This window comes from Narcine bancroftii, chromosome 1 (assembly GCF_036971445.1).
Source record: "Narcine bancroftii isolate sNarBan1 chromosome 1, sNarBan1.hap1, whole genome shotgun sequence".
NCBI classification, from domain to species: domain Eukaryota; kingdom Metazoa; phylum Chordata; class Chondrichthyes; order Torpediniformes; family Narcinidae; genus Narcine; species Narcine bancroftii.
In genome coordinates, this window is record NC_091469.1 from 437,403,689 (window position 1) to 437,423,165 (window position 19,477).

The following is a 19,477-nucleotide window of genomic DNA, read 5'->3' on the forward strand; positions in this document are numbered from 1 at the left end:
GGTCAGCAGCAATCGGGGGGAGGAGGAATGATTGAATGAGCGGAGGGTAGTGGGGAGGGAAGAAAACTGGAAAGGGGAGGGGGGAAAAAATGGCGAGCAGGCTTTCAGAAATAATGGCTTCTGGTTGGAGAGGGCCCAGATGGGAAATAAGCTGTTGTTCCTCCAGTCTGTGGGTGGTCTGGGTGGGAGAGTACATAAGGCCAAGGACAGACAAGTGAGTGCGAGAATGTGTCTCAGAATTGAAATGGTTGGCTCCTGGGGTGACTTTGTTATTGTAACAGTGAAGCATTTGCCTAATTTGCGACTGGTCTCTCCAATGTAGAGAAGGCCACAAAGGGAGCACTGGATCCAGTAAATCAGTCCAGTGGATATACAAGTGAAGTGTTACTTCACTTGAAAGCCTGTTTGGGGCCCTGGACCATGGAGAGGGAGGAGGTGTGGGTGCAAGTGTTGCACCTCCTCCTGCCCCACCAAACTAGTTTCATCCTACCTTGACCCTATCTTTTCTCCCCTGGTCCAAACTTTCACCACCAACATCCGCAACACCTCACATGGCCCCATATCTTCAATGACTTCAGATTCCCTGAACTGTACCACCTCATCTTCACGATGAATGTCCAATCCCTTTATACCTCATAGAAGCTCTGAAAGCACTTTGTTTCTTCCTGGACCAAAGACCTGACCAGTCACCCTCTATCACCACCCTGCTCCGATTGGAAGAACTTGTCTTTGTTTTAAATAATTTCTCCTTTAACTTGTCTCACTTTCTCCAAATTAAAGGAGTAGCCATGGGTCCCAGCTGCGCCTGCCTGTTTGTGGGCTTTGTGGAGCAATTCATGCTACAAGCCTACACAGGCAAGCCCCCTCAACTCTTCCTCTGGTATATCGACGACTATGTCGGGGTTTCTCCATACACCCATAATGAGCTTGTCAACTTCATCCACTTTGCGGCCAAATTCCACCCCGATCTCAGACTCACCTGGCCCATCTCTGACAACACTCTCCACTTCCTGGATTTCTCTGTCTCCATCTTGGAAGAGGGTCATGTATTACAAATTCCCACAACTACCTGGACTACTCTTCCCTTCAAGAATACCATCTCCTTCTCTCAATTCCTCTGTCTCCACCGCATCTTCTCCCAAGATGGGATCTTCCAGTCAAGAGTTTCTGAAATGTCTGCCTTCTTCCACAAATGTGGTTTCCCCTCCACCACCAACAACTCAGCCCTCACCTGCATCTCCTCCATTTCCCACTCATCTGCCCTAGCCCCCTGTGCTCCCAGAGGCAACAAACATAAAATCCCCTCATCCTCACCCAAAACCCCACCAGCTTCTGCATCCAGCACATTATTCTCTGGAATTTCTGGCACTTACTACAGAATCTCACTCCTGACACATTTTCCCTTCTCTTCCCCTCTGTGCCTTCTGTAGGGACCGCTCTTTCTGTGATTCCTTATGCACTTATCCCTCCCCACCTATCGCCCCCCCCATCTCCCAGTACCTTCCCCTGCGGCCACACGAGGTGCAACACTTGCGCCAACACCTCCTCCCTCACCACGGTCCGGGGCCCCAAACAGGCCTATCAAATGAACCAACACTTCACATATATCCATAGGACTGATTTACTGCATCCAGTACTCCCTTTGTGGCCTTCTCTACATCGGAGAGACCAGTCACAAATTGGACGATTGCTTCACTGAGCACCTCAGTAGCTAAACATTTCAATTCTGAGTCACAGTCCTATCTTCACTTGTCTGTTCATTGGCTTTGAGTACTATCCCACCCAGACCACTTGCAGACTGGAGGAACAACAGCTTATTTTCCATCTGGGCACTCTCCGACCAGATGGCATTAACATCGACTTCTCTGGTTTCTGCTAACCTGCTTGCCTTTTTTCCCCTCCCCCTTTCTAGTTTTTTGCGTTCTCCCCTCTCCCTTCCCCCTCCACTTGCCCAACCATTCCTCCTGCCCTGATCACTGCTGTCCCCTCCTTCCCTTCTCCACCTATCACCTCCTGCCTGTTTGTGGGCTTTGTGGAGCAATTCATGCTGCAAGCCTACACAGGCAATCCCCCTCAACTCTTCCTCTGGTATATTGACGACTATGTCGGGGTTGCCCCATACACCCATAATGAGCTTGTCAACTTCATCCACTTTGCGGCCAAATTCCACCCCGATCTCAGACTCACCTGGTCCATCTCTGACAACACTCTCCACTTCCTGGATTTCTCTGTCTCCATCTTGGAGACCGCTCCCCTACCCTTTTGTTCAAACGCTTGCTGACATTCTTCTATAGCCTGAAACGTCAGTTATATATTTTTACCTTTGCTACATAAAGGGCACTGACCTGCTGAGTTTCTCCAACATTTTGTGTTTTTACAGTATGTGAATAAGTTCAGTCAAAACTGTTGAGCACGCTGAATTAGATGTTCTGACTTGCATGTAAAATTATGGTCTCCATGGAAATTGCATGCAAACCTTCGAGAGAATTATAAGCATGACAAGTGTCTAAACATAGCAAAGTCAAGACTATGAAACCAGGTCTGAAACACACTAGTGAAACTCGTTCTATCCGTTAGCATTATTGCAAAGGTCATCAGAGATTTACTATTTTGGAAGAGCTGACTACTTTCCAAAAGAATTAGTCACATATCAGGAACAGTTCACAAGAACAACAAAAAGGAAGACTTCATATTTTGACGAATTATTCAGCTAGGATTGTAAACAACCTATGCCATAACCAGTAATAACAATGAACTGACACCTTACTCTGCAAGGACAGTAAGAATTTATTGTCGTGAACTGAACAATTGCAAAGACAATTAGAGCAGGAAATTTACATATCTGATGTTGATTAGCACCTTCAAACAGAAAATCTACTCTGGAATGGTTTTATGCATTTAAATATAGAATATAGAAGATTACATGCATACGCTGTATACAGTTTATTCACACTATCAATAAGTGTTAATTCTGTCTCAACCACAGAGGAAGAATCTCAGGGTGGTATGTGATATCATGTACGTTCTCTGACAATAAATCTGAAATTATGGAACAAGCCCTTCATCCCTCGATCAGGTGCTGACCTACTGCATGTAAACTTTGGTCACAACAATCTAATTATTCCATTCCTCACATCCATAACCCACAAAATATGGAGTTTTGACTGAAATGTAATGAAAAACATTGCTACATGTCACTGTGGAAAGTTATAAAAAAATAGGTCAGGCATTTTAAGGAAAAAGTGACCGCGACAACTGAAACTCAATGGCACTTCATCGTCGTGTCTTAATATTTTATTGAAACGAGAGAGAAAATGGTATCATTGTCACACTGAACTATAAAGTGGTCTATTGCAAGCACAGAACAGGCCTGCATGCACTAAAGAACAAGTTAAGAAGAAACCAGATAGCTAGAACAAAATGATATACTTGTGAAAATCAAGCTAAGTAGGTTAAGAGAACGATGATTTTGCCTAAGGGAGATGAAATGATGCAGCAAAGTGTTGACTATAAAGTAACACTGAATCAATCATGACATTCAAAGAGTTAGCAGGATCAAAGGTATTTATAGAATTGGACCTCTACCACACTTATACATGATTGAATGACTGAAGTACTTGAATGCTTTAGTCGAAAGCAAGTCTTTGCATAAGAGTTTGCAGGCCATGATGAATAAAAAATTTGCAATGGCAACCAAGGTCATCTGTTAAAAGTCATGAGCATAGAAGAAAGCTTGGGGTAAAAAGTAATAGAATCATACAGCATGGAAACAGGATCCAGTCTCACTTGTGCATGTTAGAATCATAGAAACAGAACATTACCAGCACAGCAACAGGCCCTTCTAGTCTGTGCCTAGTCCCACTGACCTGCACTCAGTCCATAGTCCTCCATACCCCTCCTATCCATATACAGTTCAAATTCTTCTTAAATGTTAAAAATGAGCCCAATTCACCACTTAAACTGGCAGCCTTTACACACTTTCAAAACTCTCTGTGTGTAGAAGTTCCCCCTAATGTTTCCCCTAAACCTTTCCCCTTCACCCTTAACCCATGTTCTTTGATTTGTATCTCACCTACCCTCAGTGGAAAAAAGCATCTACCTGCCTGTCTATCTCTCTCATAATTTTAAATTCCTCTATCAAATCTCCCCTCATTCTTCTATGCTCGAGGGAATAAAAGCCTAACCTGTTTAACCTTTCCTGGTAACTCAGTTCCTGAAGTCTGGGCAGCATCCTAGTAAATCTTATCTGTACTCTTTCAATCTTATTAATACATTTCCTTTAGTTAGGTGATGAAAACTGCACACAATACTCCAAATTTGGCATCATCAATGTCTTCTACAATCTTTGCCATAACATCCCAACTCCTATACTCAGTACTTTGATTTATGAAGGCCAATATGCCAAAAGCTCTCTTAACAATCCTATCTACTTGTGACACCACTTTCAGGGAATTACGTATCTGCATTCCCAGATCCCTCTGTTCCACTGAATTTCTCAGTGCCCTACCATTGTCCTTTCTTGGCCTGTCCTTCAAAAGTACAGCACCTCACACTTGTTTGCATTAAATTCCATCTGCCATTTTTCAGCTATTTTTTTCAGATGTTCCAGATCCCTCTGCAAGCTTTGAAACCCTTCCTCACTGTCCACAATGCCTCCAATCTTAGTGTCATCTGCAAACATGCTGATCCATTTTTCCACATTATCATCTAGATCATTGATATATATGACAAAAATAAACAATAGTCTCAGGGCTCACCATTAATCACAGGCCTCCAGTCTGAGAAGCAATCATCCACTACTACACTCTGGCTTCTCCTGTATAGCAAACATTGAATCTAGTTTACTACCTCACCATAAATGCTAAGTGTCTGAACTTTCTTTACAAACCTCCTATATAGGACATTATCAAATGCCTTACTAAAGTTCATGTAGACAACATCCACAGCCTTTCCTTCATCAACGTTCCTGGTAACTTCCTCGAAAAACTCTAAGATTGAATAAGCATGACCTACCACTCACAAAACCAAGTTGACTATCCCTAGTCAGTCCATGGCTATCCAAATAATTGTACATCTAATTTGTGACAGATTATAGATATGTTTTTGGGAGATAAATTGGGGCAGGTATTCTAGTGTAGGTCACACACTTTAAAATAAATCTTATTTAAAATACTGAACCTCTGCTCATGCTAGACAGGCTGGCTCCAAGAGCCTTTGCAAGAGCTTTGGAGAGTGCCAAAGAGACTTCACTAATGGATTGTTGTTTACAAAAAGGCAATAGATGAAAGAACTCATCAGAGCTGCAGGCTGTCTGGAGTAGAACTTGCTGTTCTAAGAGAGTCATGTGGTTTTGCAAGCAGAGAGAGAAAAACATTTTTTTTTCTCTTGAGAGAAATTGAAATCAGTTCTGCAGGACTACAGTCAGCAGCATCAGCTGGGGCTGGAACAGGACAAGCTGGAAAGCTTGTGGAAAAACCCCATTTGGAAGACGGGTTGTGAGTGCTTAGTTCAGCCTGGTCAAAGCCCTCGTGGTTCATACAAGAGAAGAGGACTGACTGCCTAATGTTTCACTTGAATTAAGGGAAACAAAAAGGAACATGTGGTGACCTGAAAGAAAGAGGTTGTCATCTGGAAAACCTTGATGGGGCTGGTTACAAGGAATCAGTTGTGGATGTCCAGTGAATAACAAATCTCTCTCTGAAAACTGACAAGAACCTTCCTGAGTAGTAACCATTACCTTTCAAGCACCAAAGCATGGTGAATTTCATAAATGTTAAATTCTGCGCAGATTATAAGAATTGCCTGCAACCACTGAACTTGGAGGAGTGAGAAGTGAGATTGGACTGTGAATCAAAGTACTTTTCTAAACTTACACACACATTACATACAAGTGCGCTTAGAATTAGAAGGGGGCTAAATTAAGTTAATAATCCCGCACTAGCTGCCCCAGGCCCAAAGTCTTGCGCTGGCCACCCCTGCCCCGAAGTCCCTCATCGGTCGCCCCTGCCCTGAAGTCCCGCGCTGGCTGCCCCAGCCCTGATAGCGGGCTGGACTACGGCCACAGTCAATAGAAGCCGAAGTTCACTCCAAGGCGCCTCTCCCCACTGCAGAGCTTTCAATCGCCAGAACAGCACCTTCAATGCTGCCACCTGAATGTCACTTCGCACACACTCACAGTCGGCACCGGAGCTGCATCCTCTCAGCTATTCCACCTGAAAGCAGCTTATTTCTCAACAATATAACAATTTCACCAGGATTCTGTTTGCACTTACAACTTAAAGATTCAGCATGTAAACATTCTTAGGGACATTCGCTTGTAAATAAAGCTCCAATTTTCTGTGCATATAAATATTGTGCGTCCGTACATCTAGAAGACTTTGCTGGCTGGAAATGTTGGTTTTCTCAGAAATCCTCACCTACTGTGCATGAATATAAAAAAGCTTCAAAGATTGCATAGAATTAAAGAAGAGCATCTGCAGATGGTGGAGTTGAGGTTAATACATAAAAGTGCTGGAGAAACTCAGTAATGCGAATAAAAGCTCTCATGACTGAAGGGAGAACAAACACTTTTTATTAGCTTATAACTATGGGTAGCTTTTCACAGTAGTATTCAGAAGGGTTCTGGGTTTAGGCGGGAAGCCAAGGTTACATTGAGCAGATGGGGGCGGAGCTGGGAGGTAGAGCCAGCCATCAGTTCAACACACTACCAGTGAACCCCAGTTCACTGCAGTCACAGAGCATCATAGGAAGTAAAAGGTAATCAAGATTCCACATGGGAGGTTAGTTTAAAAGGTTCAAACACTAGTATCCTTGAAGAGGTTGTAAACTGGATTCAAAATTGGCTATGTGGGAGAAAACAAAGAGTGGTAGTGGATTGTTGCTTCTCAGACTGAGTGGTGTCCCTCAGGGATTTGTGATGGGACCATTGTTGTTTGCTGTCGATATGATAATGTGGTAAATTGGATCAGCAGTTTGCTGATGACACAAAGATAGGAGTGTTGGGGCAGCGAGGAAGATTTTCAAAGCTTGCAGAGGGATCTAGACCAACTGGGAGAATGAGTCAAAAAAAATGGCAGTTGGAGTTTAATTGTTTAAGCAAGTCACAAGTGTGGGATGATGCATTTTGGAAGGGCAAACTAAGGAAGGACATATACAGAAAATGGTAGGGCACTGAGGAATGCAGAGGAGCAAAGGTATTTTGAAATACAAATCATTGTTCCCTGAAGGTGGTGTTGCAGGTGAACAGGGTTGTAAAGAAAGCTTTTGGCTTCTTCACCTTGATAAATCAAAGTATTGAGTATAGGAGTTAGGATGTATGTTAAAGTTATTTAAGATATTGATGAGGCCCAAATTTGGAATACTGTGTGTACTTCTGGTTGCCTAACTACAGGAAAGATTGAAAAAGTGCTGAGAAGATTTACTAGGATGTTACCGGAGCTTCAAGAGTTGAGTTACAGGAAAAGACTAAACTGGTTAAAACTATTCCTTGGAGTGAAGAAGAATGAGGGGAGACTTGATAGAGATTTACAAGATTATGAGAGGTATAGAAAAAGTGGATGCGAGTAGGCTTTTTCCACTTAGATTAGGAGAAATACGAGAGGTCATAGTTTTAAGCTGAAAGGGAAAGCTTTAGGGGAGACATTAGGGGAAGGTTCTTCACTCAGAGAGTGGTGGGAGTGTGGAATGGGCTGCCATCTGATGTGGTGAATTTGGGCTCGATCTCAGGTTTTAAGATTATATTGGATAGATACCTGGATGGGAGAGGTCTGTAGGGTTATGGAGTTGGAGCAGGTCAGTATGATGAGTGAAATAATTGTCAGCACAGACTAGAAGGGCCAAATGTCCTGTTTTATGTGCTGTAGCATTCTATGGTAACTAACATTCTGGCCTGAGCCCTTCATCAGGAATTACAGAAAATAGGTAGGGATCTGAATAAAAATGTTTGGGGGGTGGTGAGGGGAAAGGGTGTAGGAGAAGTGAGGAATGAGGAGGAGAGCAGGCTAACAGGTAAATAGGTGAGAGGGTAGAAGAGAAAAGAACTGAGGTGATGGAGGAGAGAGTAGAGGGCTAAGAAGGATGCTCTCTGAAAGAAGGGGTGGGGGGGGAGCTGGAGGAAAGGAGCCAGAGTGATAAGGGAAAGAAAGAGTTCTAAATGAGCTCCAACCAAACGGCATTAAAATGTACTTCTCCAATTTCCAATAATCCTCTCCCCCAAGTCTCTTTCTTTCCATATCCCTTTGTCTCCTTTCCTCCAACACCCCTCTTGATTCCCTTACTTCTCCAGTCAGTGAGCCACCATTCTTAGCTCTCTGCCCTCTCCCCATCACTTCTCAGCTCCATTCTCTTCTACCTTCCCACCTACATCCACCTGTTATCACTTATCTGTTAGTCTCCCTCTCCTCTCCTCCTCCTGTCTCCCCAATGTTTTATTCTTTTACAATATTTTTATTAACATTGAAATATCACACCCGAAAATACAGAGAACGTATGTTAAAAGTCAAGAAGATATATTACACTTAAATCATATCATTTCATCCCAAGTACCCCACATTTTAATCAAACAGGTTATATTGTATTGATATTGTTACAAGATCAAACCAGCAACCACAAAGAAGGCATATCACATAGGGGTAAAGGTAAAGATGAACAATCACTTAATTCACCTTCAAACTTTAATTCAACCCCCCCCCCCCCACCTTTTATAACAATGCCCACTGGTTACTATGCACATTTATATAACAATGTAAAACTAATAAATTCCCCAGCCTAAATATAACATATGTAATTAAAGTCTAAGTTATACTTCCAACCAGCCCACAGAAAAACTTAGACACAAAACACACAAGACTCACAAAACTTCGATCTCAACTGAAGCAAAGATCACAAAAAAAATTCAGTTTGTTTGGTAAACTAAAGCCAAAAGATCTTTGAGAGAGAGAGAGAGAGAGAGAGAGAGAGAGAGAGAGAGAGAGAGAGAGAGAGAGAGAGAGAGAACACAAAATTCAAAGTTGTCTTGTGTTGCTTGCAGGGAGAGGGGAACAATGGCTTGGTCCGGATCCTTCTGGCTGCCTTCGGAATGTTCATCCTTTTTGAAATCCCAACATTCTAAACTGTCCTCCAGACCATGACTCATGCTCTGGGCCTTCTTCCACTCCACAGCACCCCCAATGGTGGATTATTGTCCAAGTCCAGAAATTTTTAGATCATTTTTTTCTGCACATACTCAGTCTGCCTCCCACTCTCTCTTCACCTTGGCTCTCTAAGGCAAACTGTCACTTTTTAACATAAAACCACACAACACATAGACCAATACACAACACAGAACTCTGTAACAATATTTTATTATTTAAAAAAAGAAAATCTGAACTCACTACCAAGAAAAAGTCTGTTTAGCTAAACAAAAATAAAAGACACAATTCTTATCAGAGAGATAAATTACCTCATTAATCAACAGTTCTACCTTCATAACAAATCAAAGATTATAAAAGCAATTCAAAAAGGGTCCCCACAGTGTTTGAAAATTTGCATTCAAATTGGAAATTGGGCTTCTAATCTTCACTAAATTTAAACGATGTTTTATGAAGGCATCTATTTGTTTTTCCTGATTCGTGAAGATGGCCTCAATTCCAAAGCACTGACTGCCTTTTCCTTCCTATGGATGCTGAGTGACCAGTCGAGTTTCTCCAGCAATTTCTGTGTGTTGCACTCAAAGGTTGCAGGCCCAGTCAGATGGCTGAGTTTAAACTGGCAAGTGTCCATATAATCATATAACCATTTAACCACTTACAGCACAGAACAGGCCAGTTTGGCCCTACTAGTCCATGCCATAACAAATCCCCACTCTCCTAGTCCCACTGACCAGCACCTGGTCCATACCCCTCCAGTCCTCTCCTATCCATGTAACTATCCAGTCTTTCCTTAAATGTAACCAATGATCCCGCCTCGACCACGTCTGTCGGAAGCTCATTCCCTACCACCCTTTGCGTGAAGAAATTTCCCCTCATGTTCTCCTTATAATTTTCCTCCTTCAATCTTAAACCATGTCCTCTAGTTTGAATCTCCCCCACTCTTAATTGAAAAAGCCTATCCTTACTCTGTCTGTCCCTTTTAAAATCTTAAACACCTCTATCAAGTCACCTCTCAATCTTCTACGCTCCAGAGAACAAAGCCCCAGTCTGCACAACCTTTCCCTATCACTCAAACCTTGAAATCCTGTCAACATTCTCGTGAACCTTCTCTGCACTCTCTCTATTTTGTTTACATCTTTCCTATAATTTGGTGACCAAAACTGTACACAGTACTCCAAATATGGCCTCACCAATGCCTTGTACAATTTCATCATAACCTCCCTACTCTTGAATTCAATACTCCAATTTATGAAGGCCAACATTCCAAATACCTTCTTCATCACACCATCTACCTGAGTATCAGCCTTGAGGGTACTATTTACCACAACTCCTAAATCCCTTTGTTGCTCTGCACATCTCAATAGCCTACCATTTAATGCATATGACCTATTTAGATTTGCCTTTTCAAAATGTAACACCTCACACTTATCTGTATTAAATTCCATCAGCCATTTCTCAGCCCACACCTCCAACCTTCCTAAATCACCTTTTAATCTACGGTAATCTTCCTCACTGTCCACAACACCACCAATCTTTGTATCATCCGCAAACTTGCTTATCCAATTCTCCACCCCTACTTCCAGATCGTTAATATATATAACAAACAATAGTGGACCCAGGACCGATCCCTGAGGAACTCCTAGTCACCGGCCTCCAATTGGACAAACAATTTTCTACCACTACTCTCTGACACCTCCCATCCAACCATGGCTGAATCCATTTCACTACCTCCTCATTTATACCTAATGCCTCCACCTTTTTTCCTAACCTCCTGTGGGGAACTTTGTCAAAGGCTTTACTAAAGTCTAAATAGACAATATCCACAGCTTTCCCTTCATCAACCTTTTTTGTAACCCCCTCGAAAAACTCAATCAGGTTTGTCAAGCATGATCTACCCCTGACAAAACCATGCTGATTACTCCCTAGCAATCCCTGTACCTCCAAATATTTGTAAATACTATTCCTCAGAACACTTTCCATCAATTTGCCCACCACAGACGTCAGATTCTCCTACGATTCGTCCTGACACCATTCAGTTATTTGATGGTTTGATGTTTGAAGTGTCCGTGATCACTGGAAATATTGTGCATACCAAATTTCAAAGGAAATTTAATGGCGCTGTGCTCCCGTCCCTACTCTATTGGATTCACCTGGTGATTGGTAGAATTGGTTAAAAAAATCTTGGAACTTGTTCTCAGTGGCAAATGTCCACAAGGAATCATTGCAGTCGGTGGACTCTATTTATGCACTCCAATAAAAATAATTCAACATAATAAAGAAAACCATAAGAATCTGTTGACAAATGCATAAATCGATCTTGTTCACAACTATGTAAACAGTTTGTGAAACTGAAGGTTCAAATTTAAAATCTTCCACTTTAAATAATGTTTATCTTTGTTCATTTTAATACTGGATTTCCTTGTACATTGAAAGTAAATGAATTGTGGCTCAGCAGGACTTCCTCCATGAGTAGGTCACACCAAAGTGAAATATCAAAACTCATCCTCATGGAATTTCCCCTGCTGAAAATAGAGGAAGATTCCAGATAAATCAGCACCAAGCAAAATCATGTCAGATACCAAATAAGCTACAAAAATATTCTAAAACATTTGTTTATTTCTGAATTTGGAAAGGCTAAGTAATTTGCAACATGTTCTGCTCTTTCTCAGCTGTGTAAATTGAACAGAAAACATACGGCAGCATGTGCCACATCCAATTTTTAAAATTCATTTTGGAATTATTACCTGACATGCTACCCAGTTTTTTAACCATAAAATAATGTCTCATTTTGGTCACTGCCTCAATTGCAAAAATGTTTGTGGGTTATATTTATGTTGTGACTTCATGCTCTCTGCAATTTTTTCTCCTCTGTAAATTCTATGTTTGTTATTCTATTGCTGTCCATGCCATGATAAAATGTTCCTCATTGAAAATAAAGGAAGAAAATAAGGGATGAAGACTGGATTAAAGCCTGTGAATGAAGACTCGCTTTCATGGTGGGGTACCAGAAGAGCTCCAGGTGCATGTAGACAAGGAGAGTCTCCATTGGAAGAAAAATAGAAATGTAAAGATTCACAGTAAAAATAATAAATAAATAGATAGATAAATGGACCATTTTAATCATCTGTGGTGTTTAGATTGTAATGTTCTGGGCTATTTCTCTTGGGTTAATTACTGTGTTCCTGATGTAGCAAATGCTAGTATAATACTCTATGTCTCATGAATGTAGGGCAAAGTTGATGGATCAGCATTTCCTTTTCTGTCTGCTATATTTTTGTATCTGTATATTCTAATTAAACCAAAGAGGCTAGGCGAGACAAGCTGTTCCAGGTTTACAGAATACAAGTTGAGAGTTGGCAAGTAAGATTTCCTGTCTGCAAATTTTTAACTCTCAGTTATACTTTTGGACTTAAACCCGGAGAGTGGGTCGAATAATCTAGACTTTCTACGCTGGTGACAATTTAAATTGAATTATTTTTAAAATTGAGAGAGAAGAATAATAAACACAAGAACTACATCAAAGTTCAGTTTCTTATGAAAAGCACTTTATGATATCTTTTCTTTTCTTTGGCTTGGCTTCGCGGACGAAGATTTATGGAGGGGTATGTCCACGTCTGCTGCAGGCTCGTTGGTGACTGACAAGTCCGATGCGGGACAGGCAGGCACGGTTGCAGCGGTTGCAAGGGAAAATTGGTTGGTTGGGGTTGGGTGTTGGGTTTTTCCTCCTTTGTTTTTTGTCAGTGAGGTGCGCTCTGCGGTCTTCTTCAAAGGAGGTTGCTGCCCGCTGATCTGTGAGGTGCCAAGATGCACGGTTGGAGGCGAGATCAGCCCACTGGTGGTGGTCAATGTGGCAGGCACCAAGAGATATCTTTAAGCTGTCCTTGTACCTCTTCTTTGGTGCACCTCTGTCTCGGTGGCCAGTGGAGAAATAATGCCACCTATATTTTAATCTCTGCATATTTTATCCAAACAAAATGTACCATTTTAACAACCCACCCTTTGCCTTTCTTCTCCTCCTTCACAGCCAGGTTGCCAGAGTGTGCTCCCATTTCTCATGTTTTAGATAAAGCATTTCAAATTTGCTTACCCACTTTGAACACACCATTCTTTTCCTCTCAAATGCTTTTGATAAATTTCATACTCTCCAATCAGAGGACAGCACAGCTGGCATAGAGGTTAACACAATGCCTTTACAGTGCCAGTGATTGGGACCTGAGTTCGAATCCTGTGCTGTCTGTAAATACAGAGTTTGTACGTTCTCCCCGTGTTTGTGTGGGTTTTCCCCAGGTGCTCCATTTCTTCTCACCATTCGAAACGTACAAGGAGTGTAGGCAGCACAGACTCATGGGCCAAAATGGCCTGTTACCGTGTTGTATGTCTAATTTTTTGTAAAATTAAAAAAGTTTAAAAATACATAATTCTCTGATCGTATCTTCTCTGCTACACCACACATCTTATTTTACTTCCTCCAGCTCCCCAGTTTCTTCTGTCCCCCTCCTGAATTCATGGGGAATAGGGTGCCATGATATCAGCCATATTTCAGTACCTCAATTCAAAATAGCTAAGCCCCATCTGTAGTGAGCAATGAAAAGCCATTGACTGCTGGATTTTAGAATTCTCCTCTTCTTCACATGCACTATCTACACAGGCAATTTTTTTCATTAAAAGTTCGTCAAATAATAAACAGGGCGGATCTTTGATTTGCATGTCCAGTCTAAAATTTCAATGATTTTGTTTTGTACTATGGAGAAACCAGGAAGGACTTGCATGATAAATGGTAGGGCTCTGCCGAAAGCAGAAGAACAGAGAGATCTGGGAATGCAGTTAACTAATTCCTTAAATGTGGCATCACATAGGGTCATAAAGAGAGATTTCAGTGACATGGCCTTTATAAATCAAAGTACTGAGTGCAGGTATTGGCATTATATGTTTCAGTTGGATCGGACATTGGTGAGGCCACATTTATAGTATTGTGTGCAGTTTTGATCACCAACCAACAGAAAAGATATTGATAAAATTGAAAGAGTGACGGTAAAATTTACATGATGTGGCTGAGACTTAAAGAGCTGAGTTAAAGGGAAAGGTTGAATAGGTTAGAATCTGCATCTGTGCTGTAGTATTCTATGGTTACATTTTTCTATAACTTTACAGGGCCAACAATTTGTCTCAATTATTGAAATTAGGTCAGTTATACTTCTCCCTGTAGCGGCCCATATAAACTTCTATGCTATTAAGTTGGAGACCTTTCAAAGGAATGACACTGCTTGGTGATATTATTACATGACATGAATTCACTGGATGTTAAAATTAGCATAATACTTTTGTTTCTTAGCAACACTACTTGAAAACATTTCTAATGTTGTTCCAAGTGAAAGATCGTTTTATATTAACACTTTTTTAACAGCATTGGCCCTTTAACAAAATAGTATCCAAATAAGTCAATCCCAGCATCCTTAGAAGTATTTTTTTAAGATGCCTACTCATAGTTTTCAATCAATGGATAACAATTTCATTTTTCAAAAGTCACACCGGCAGTCAATTAGGACAAATGGATTTGCACAAAGTATGCAATTTAAACATTCCATTCAGCCTATCAAAGAAAGCCTTTCAATGGATGGAATGTAATCCAAACTGTTTCAACTTGGTCACATTCATTTAACTCAACCACTGTCAACCTTTTTTGCCCCCGTTCGGACTCTGGTGAAAGTTTACAGGCCCCCTTCCCTGTGAAGTAGTCAAGTTTAGTTGGTTTTTCCATACTTTTCTCCTACTGACTACATAAAAAAAAAGATTTATAATTTCAGTTTGTGCCCCTCCCCCCCAAATGTGCTATGGTTCCAAGTGGGGGGGGGGGGGGGTGGTGTGGTGAAGTAGATGGCCCCTGTTAAGAATGCCTACAGTATTCTGCAGTAAATCCATCTGGACTAGGAGCTTTCTCAGTCGTAACACCTTAATCACTAATATAATTTCTTCCAATATTATAGTGGAATCTAGGTATTGTTGTTGTTCTTTCATCAACTTAGGTAACCCTAATGGCCTTTGTCCTCACTAGAATTGGAAGTAGATGCATATAGGTCCTTATAAAACTCTTGAAATGCATCCTTAATATCTTTAACTGCTGTCTAAATATCACCAGTTGCTGATCTAATAGCTGGGATGATAGTCATTGATCCTCTCTGTTTTTTACACGGTACCAGAACCTTCCCAGCTTTCTCCCCCAATTCAAATTGCCATAAAAAGCCAAAATTCTATATTCTGTGAAAAAATTAGATTGCATTGATATTTCAGCCCTGTTAATTCTCTGAAGTCTTTGGATGGCATCTATTGCTTCAATTTTGTCTCAATCTCTTTCATTTTATTTTCTAAATTTGTTATTTTCTAGTTATTCTGCTTTTTTAAAATATAAGTATCTTGAATAGTATTTCCCCTCAGAACTGCCTTCAAGTCTTCCCGATTAATCCCTGCCGAAGAGACGATAGGTGTACTCCTTGATTTTTTTTCTCATAGCTTGTCTGCATCATGTGTTGCACCCAACTTTTGGTTCTACACAGCAACCCCCACAAGTTGCTCCAATACTGTCTATTTTTTTTTAAATTATTCAGCCTTAACACAAATCTCAGGAAATAAACTTCTGTTGCATGGGAAATAGACCTGAGTGTGGCTTTTGACACAAAGAAAGGGACAAAATTTGTAAAAATATCAAAATGATGTTAAGAGACCTGAGAGTGTGCCTAATTCGGTTTAAGATTTTGCATCATTTTTAATTGGACTCCAGCAAATTATAAAGATTAGGGTTGAAAAATAGCCCTGCATGTTGACACTGTGAGATGGATAAAGGGGAATTAGTTCATGTGGTTTTGGTCTTGTCCCAGAATTCAAGAATTTTGGATTATGAAACAATTATATTGGTGAAGTTTCAGGTATTCAAATTCTTTTTTGCCCCAGACTCTTTATAAGTGGAGAGACACTTGGGTTATTTGGGAATAAATACTCTTAAAGTGGACTCAGACAAGTATAATGGTAGGAAGACAAATTATACTTAGAGATTGGAAGAATTTGGGGGGAACAATCATTTCCAGAGTGGGGTTCAGAAATGGCCAAAGTGGCAACATTTGAATGCACGTCTTACAAACAGTTTGATAAATTGCACATCTATACACAAAAATGAGGCAAATGTCTTGGTTTCCAGGAAGGTGGCAGGGGTGGGGGTGGTGAAGAGAGGGGGAATAGTGCTGGACGTTGTGTTGAAGCATATGAATGGCAATTCTTTCTGTTATTAGAGGTCTAAATAGACACATATAGTTATTATACTGATTTTTTTGCTACCATGTTTATGTTATGAATTTATTGTCACACATATTGTTCAATAAATACATAAAATAGATAAAAATATTCAGACTATTTCTTATGCAAAAAAAATGACTTGCAATAATGCAGACAGTCCATGATTAGTGTAAAAACACAATGCTGGAGAAACTCAGCAAGTCAAACAGTGTACTTTATGTTGCAAAGTTACATAACTTTGCTATATAATGTACACTGACCTGATTTTCTCCAACATTGTGTTTTTACTTCAATCATGGTGTCAGCAGACTCTTGTGTTTTACTCTCTCTTCTCTTCCATGAAGAGTGTGCCAAGGGATGCTTTAAAAGTCTGATAGCTCTTGGAAAGAAACTATTCTTTAACCTAGAGGTGTTGGTCTTCAGGTTTCCGTGCCATCTGTCTGAAGATTGCAGTGCGAACAGGTTGTGACCAGGGTGGTGAAGGTCCTTCACGTAGATGTCTGCAATGGGCGAGAGGTACAATCCTGTGATGGGCCTGGCTATGTTTACTACCTGTTGTGTCCATTTGTATTCGAGAACAGTCGAGTTCCCAAACCAGGCTGTGATGCAACCAGCCACTAGGCTTTCCACAGTGCATCTGTAGAAGTTTGATGGAGTATTTGACAATATGCCAAATCTTAGACTCCTCAGGAAGTAGAGGTGTTAGTGTGCATCCTTCATGGTTGCCTCAATGGTTGAAACATGGTTGCTGTGCGAAGGGACTTCTGAAATATAGTCTTGCAAGAATGGCTGTAGAACCTATTATTCCTCTTCCACAAAAGGTGTTGACCTTTGTGATGTTGACGGCCAATGATGTTCCCACAGCTACTCCTGTATGTTTCTTAATTGAGACTAAAATAACCTGTAAAGAAAAGGAGTGATGCAGCACGAAAATAGTTCCTTTGACCCAGCAAATCTGTGCCGACCAACAGCAACATATTTACATTAATCCAACAATAATCCCATTTATCTTTATTCTCCCCACATGCCCATTCAGATTCTACTACACAGCACCACACCACACTACAGAAAATTTACACTTAGAGGCATCCATCGTCATGATGTGCTTCAAGAGGTTAGTCATGGCTCACATTAATTCCAGCCTACAACCACCCTCAATCCATTCCACTGAAACAGGTCCACAGTGGTGTCATCTCCCTGGCTTACACTCAGCCTTAGAACACCTAGCTGGACAACAAAGATACATATGTCAGACTACTATTTATCAACTAAAACTTTTGCATAGAAGCCAACCAAACTTATCCTTGAATTTCATGGCCTTGGTTTCAGTCCTTCTCTCCGCAATTGGATCCACGACTTCGTAGTAGCATCTTCAGTGTCTTGTATTGATCCACCCATTTCGATTCTTTAGTCAGGAGAGTGCATCAGAGATTTTACTTCCTCTGAAAATTAGGCATGTCATCTGCTACAGGTACATCACTGGAAGTGTCTAGTCAGGGTGCATCACAGCACGCTATGGGAACCATGCTCCACACAAGACTGCAAGAAACTGCAGAGGTTTGTAAATGTAGCTGAGGCCATCACACATACTGCTCTTTCCTCTACTGACTTCATCAATGACTTCCACTATCTTGGAAAAGTAGCCAACATATGAAAAGACTCATCCAACCTTGGCCACACCCCTCCTGTTAGGAAGAAGATCCATGAGTGTAAAATCACACACCACCAGATTCAAGGACAGTTTCTTTCCTGCCATTATCAGACTCCTGAATGAACATGAAAAGAATAAAATTAGGTAGCCTTTGCTCTGCATCAACTGACCTCTTTCTGTAACTCAGCTCTTTTGTTCTGAATGTTAGTTGTTAAACTATGTATCAGATGTCTAACCAGTCTGCTCACAAAGCAATCTCTATCACTGCTTTTTGCTTCATGTGACAATAAACTTCAACTTGTTGTTAATTGGCCATTATCTACTGAACGAAGCTCTGTTGTCCTAATTCCTTGCACATTGTTGTATTAAGTCGTCAAGTCAAGCTCACACAGTAAAGACAAGAAAGTATTTCTCCAGGACCATAGAGGATATTTACATAAATATAAGTTAGATAATGAAAGGGAGGCAGCTGTGTACAAAACAGCCCTGTCTCGCTTATATTAAAGATTTAAAACTCTCTTAAACTACAAGTGTAGTTTTATAATGCTGATGCAGGAAGACTTAAGGAATAGCTGTTGTCTACCACACACTCACTGTTCTCACCTAATAATTATATCCAACGGAAGTGTTTTTGGGTAAAAGTCCAAATGTAAATGCAGAGAACCTTCGCCAAAACACATAACCAAGTACCTCTCTGAATGTGCGGAGGCCGTCTCTGAGCCAAATATTCCAACCCCTCTCGGAGAGGAATAATCGGCGGAGCACTGTAACAGCCGATCGATCTGAATGTACAGCCATGCTAAGCGGCTGTTTAGGGGACAGCGGAGGACGGCAAGGAGGCTGGGGCAGTCGGGGACCATTCGGGTAGCAGGGATCATCGGGGCAGCGGGAGCTAGCATCGGGGCCAGCGAGGCAATGGGGATCGTCAGGGCAGTGGCAACAGTCGGGGCAGCAGGAGCTGGCGGGGCAGTGAGAGCTGTCATCGGGGACTGTTGGGGGAAGTGGGGTTGTCAGGGCAGGAAGGGCCAGCAGGGCAGGGGAGCCATCAGAGGACGGCTGGTGCAGGTTGGGACAGCCACACCAGGCTGCCTCGGCCTTCGGAGCCGCTCTCTGCAGCTCAAAATGCGGCAGAGCAATGGCTATCTTCCCTCCCCATAATCCTCCACACAACTGGAACTGTTCTGGGAACCACAGCTGTTCCAGCTTCCTGGAGGATTATGGGTAGGGAAGATGACCATTATTCTGCTATGTTTTTATATTGGGTAGCACTATGGCACCAGTCAGATCCAGAGGGCATTACGAGGCACCTCTGGATATGAATGGGACACTAGAGCAGCCTTTTAGGGCTGCTGTCTGAAAGATAAGGTCTTAGTTTTCCATCCGCTCCTGTAGCCGGCCTCAAGGCATTGGCCTG

General features: G+C 41.5%; 1 protein-coding gene across 1 annotated transcript in view; it reads right to left on the minus strand.

The window, feature by feature from the left end:
* The window catches only part of LOC138751700 (G patch domain-containing protein 8), a 140,876-nt gene extending 131,834 nt beyond the window's left edge, over positions 1 to 9,042 (minus strand). The window contains exon 1 of the mRNA XM_069914334.1: positions 8,853 to 9,042. The gene's annotated coding sequence lies outside the window, so the exon portion shown is untranslated. The remainder of the gene's footprint in view (positions 1 to 8,852) is intronic.
* Between the last annotated feature and the right edge of the window lie 10,435 nt (positions 9,043 to 19,477).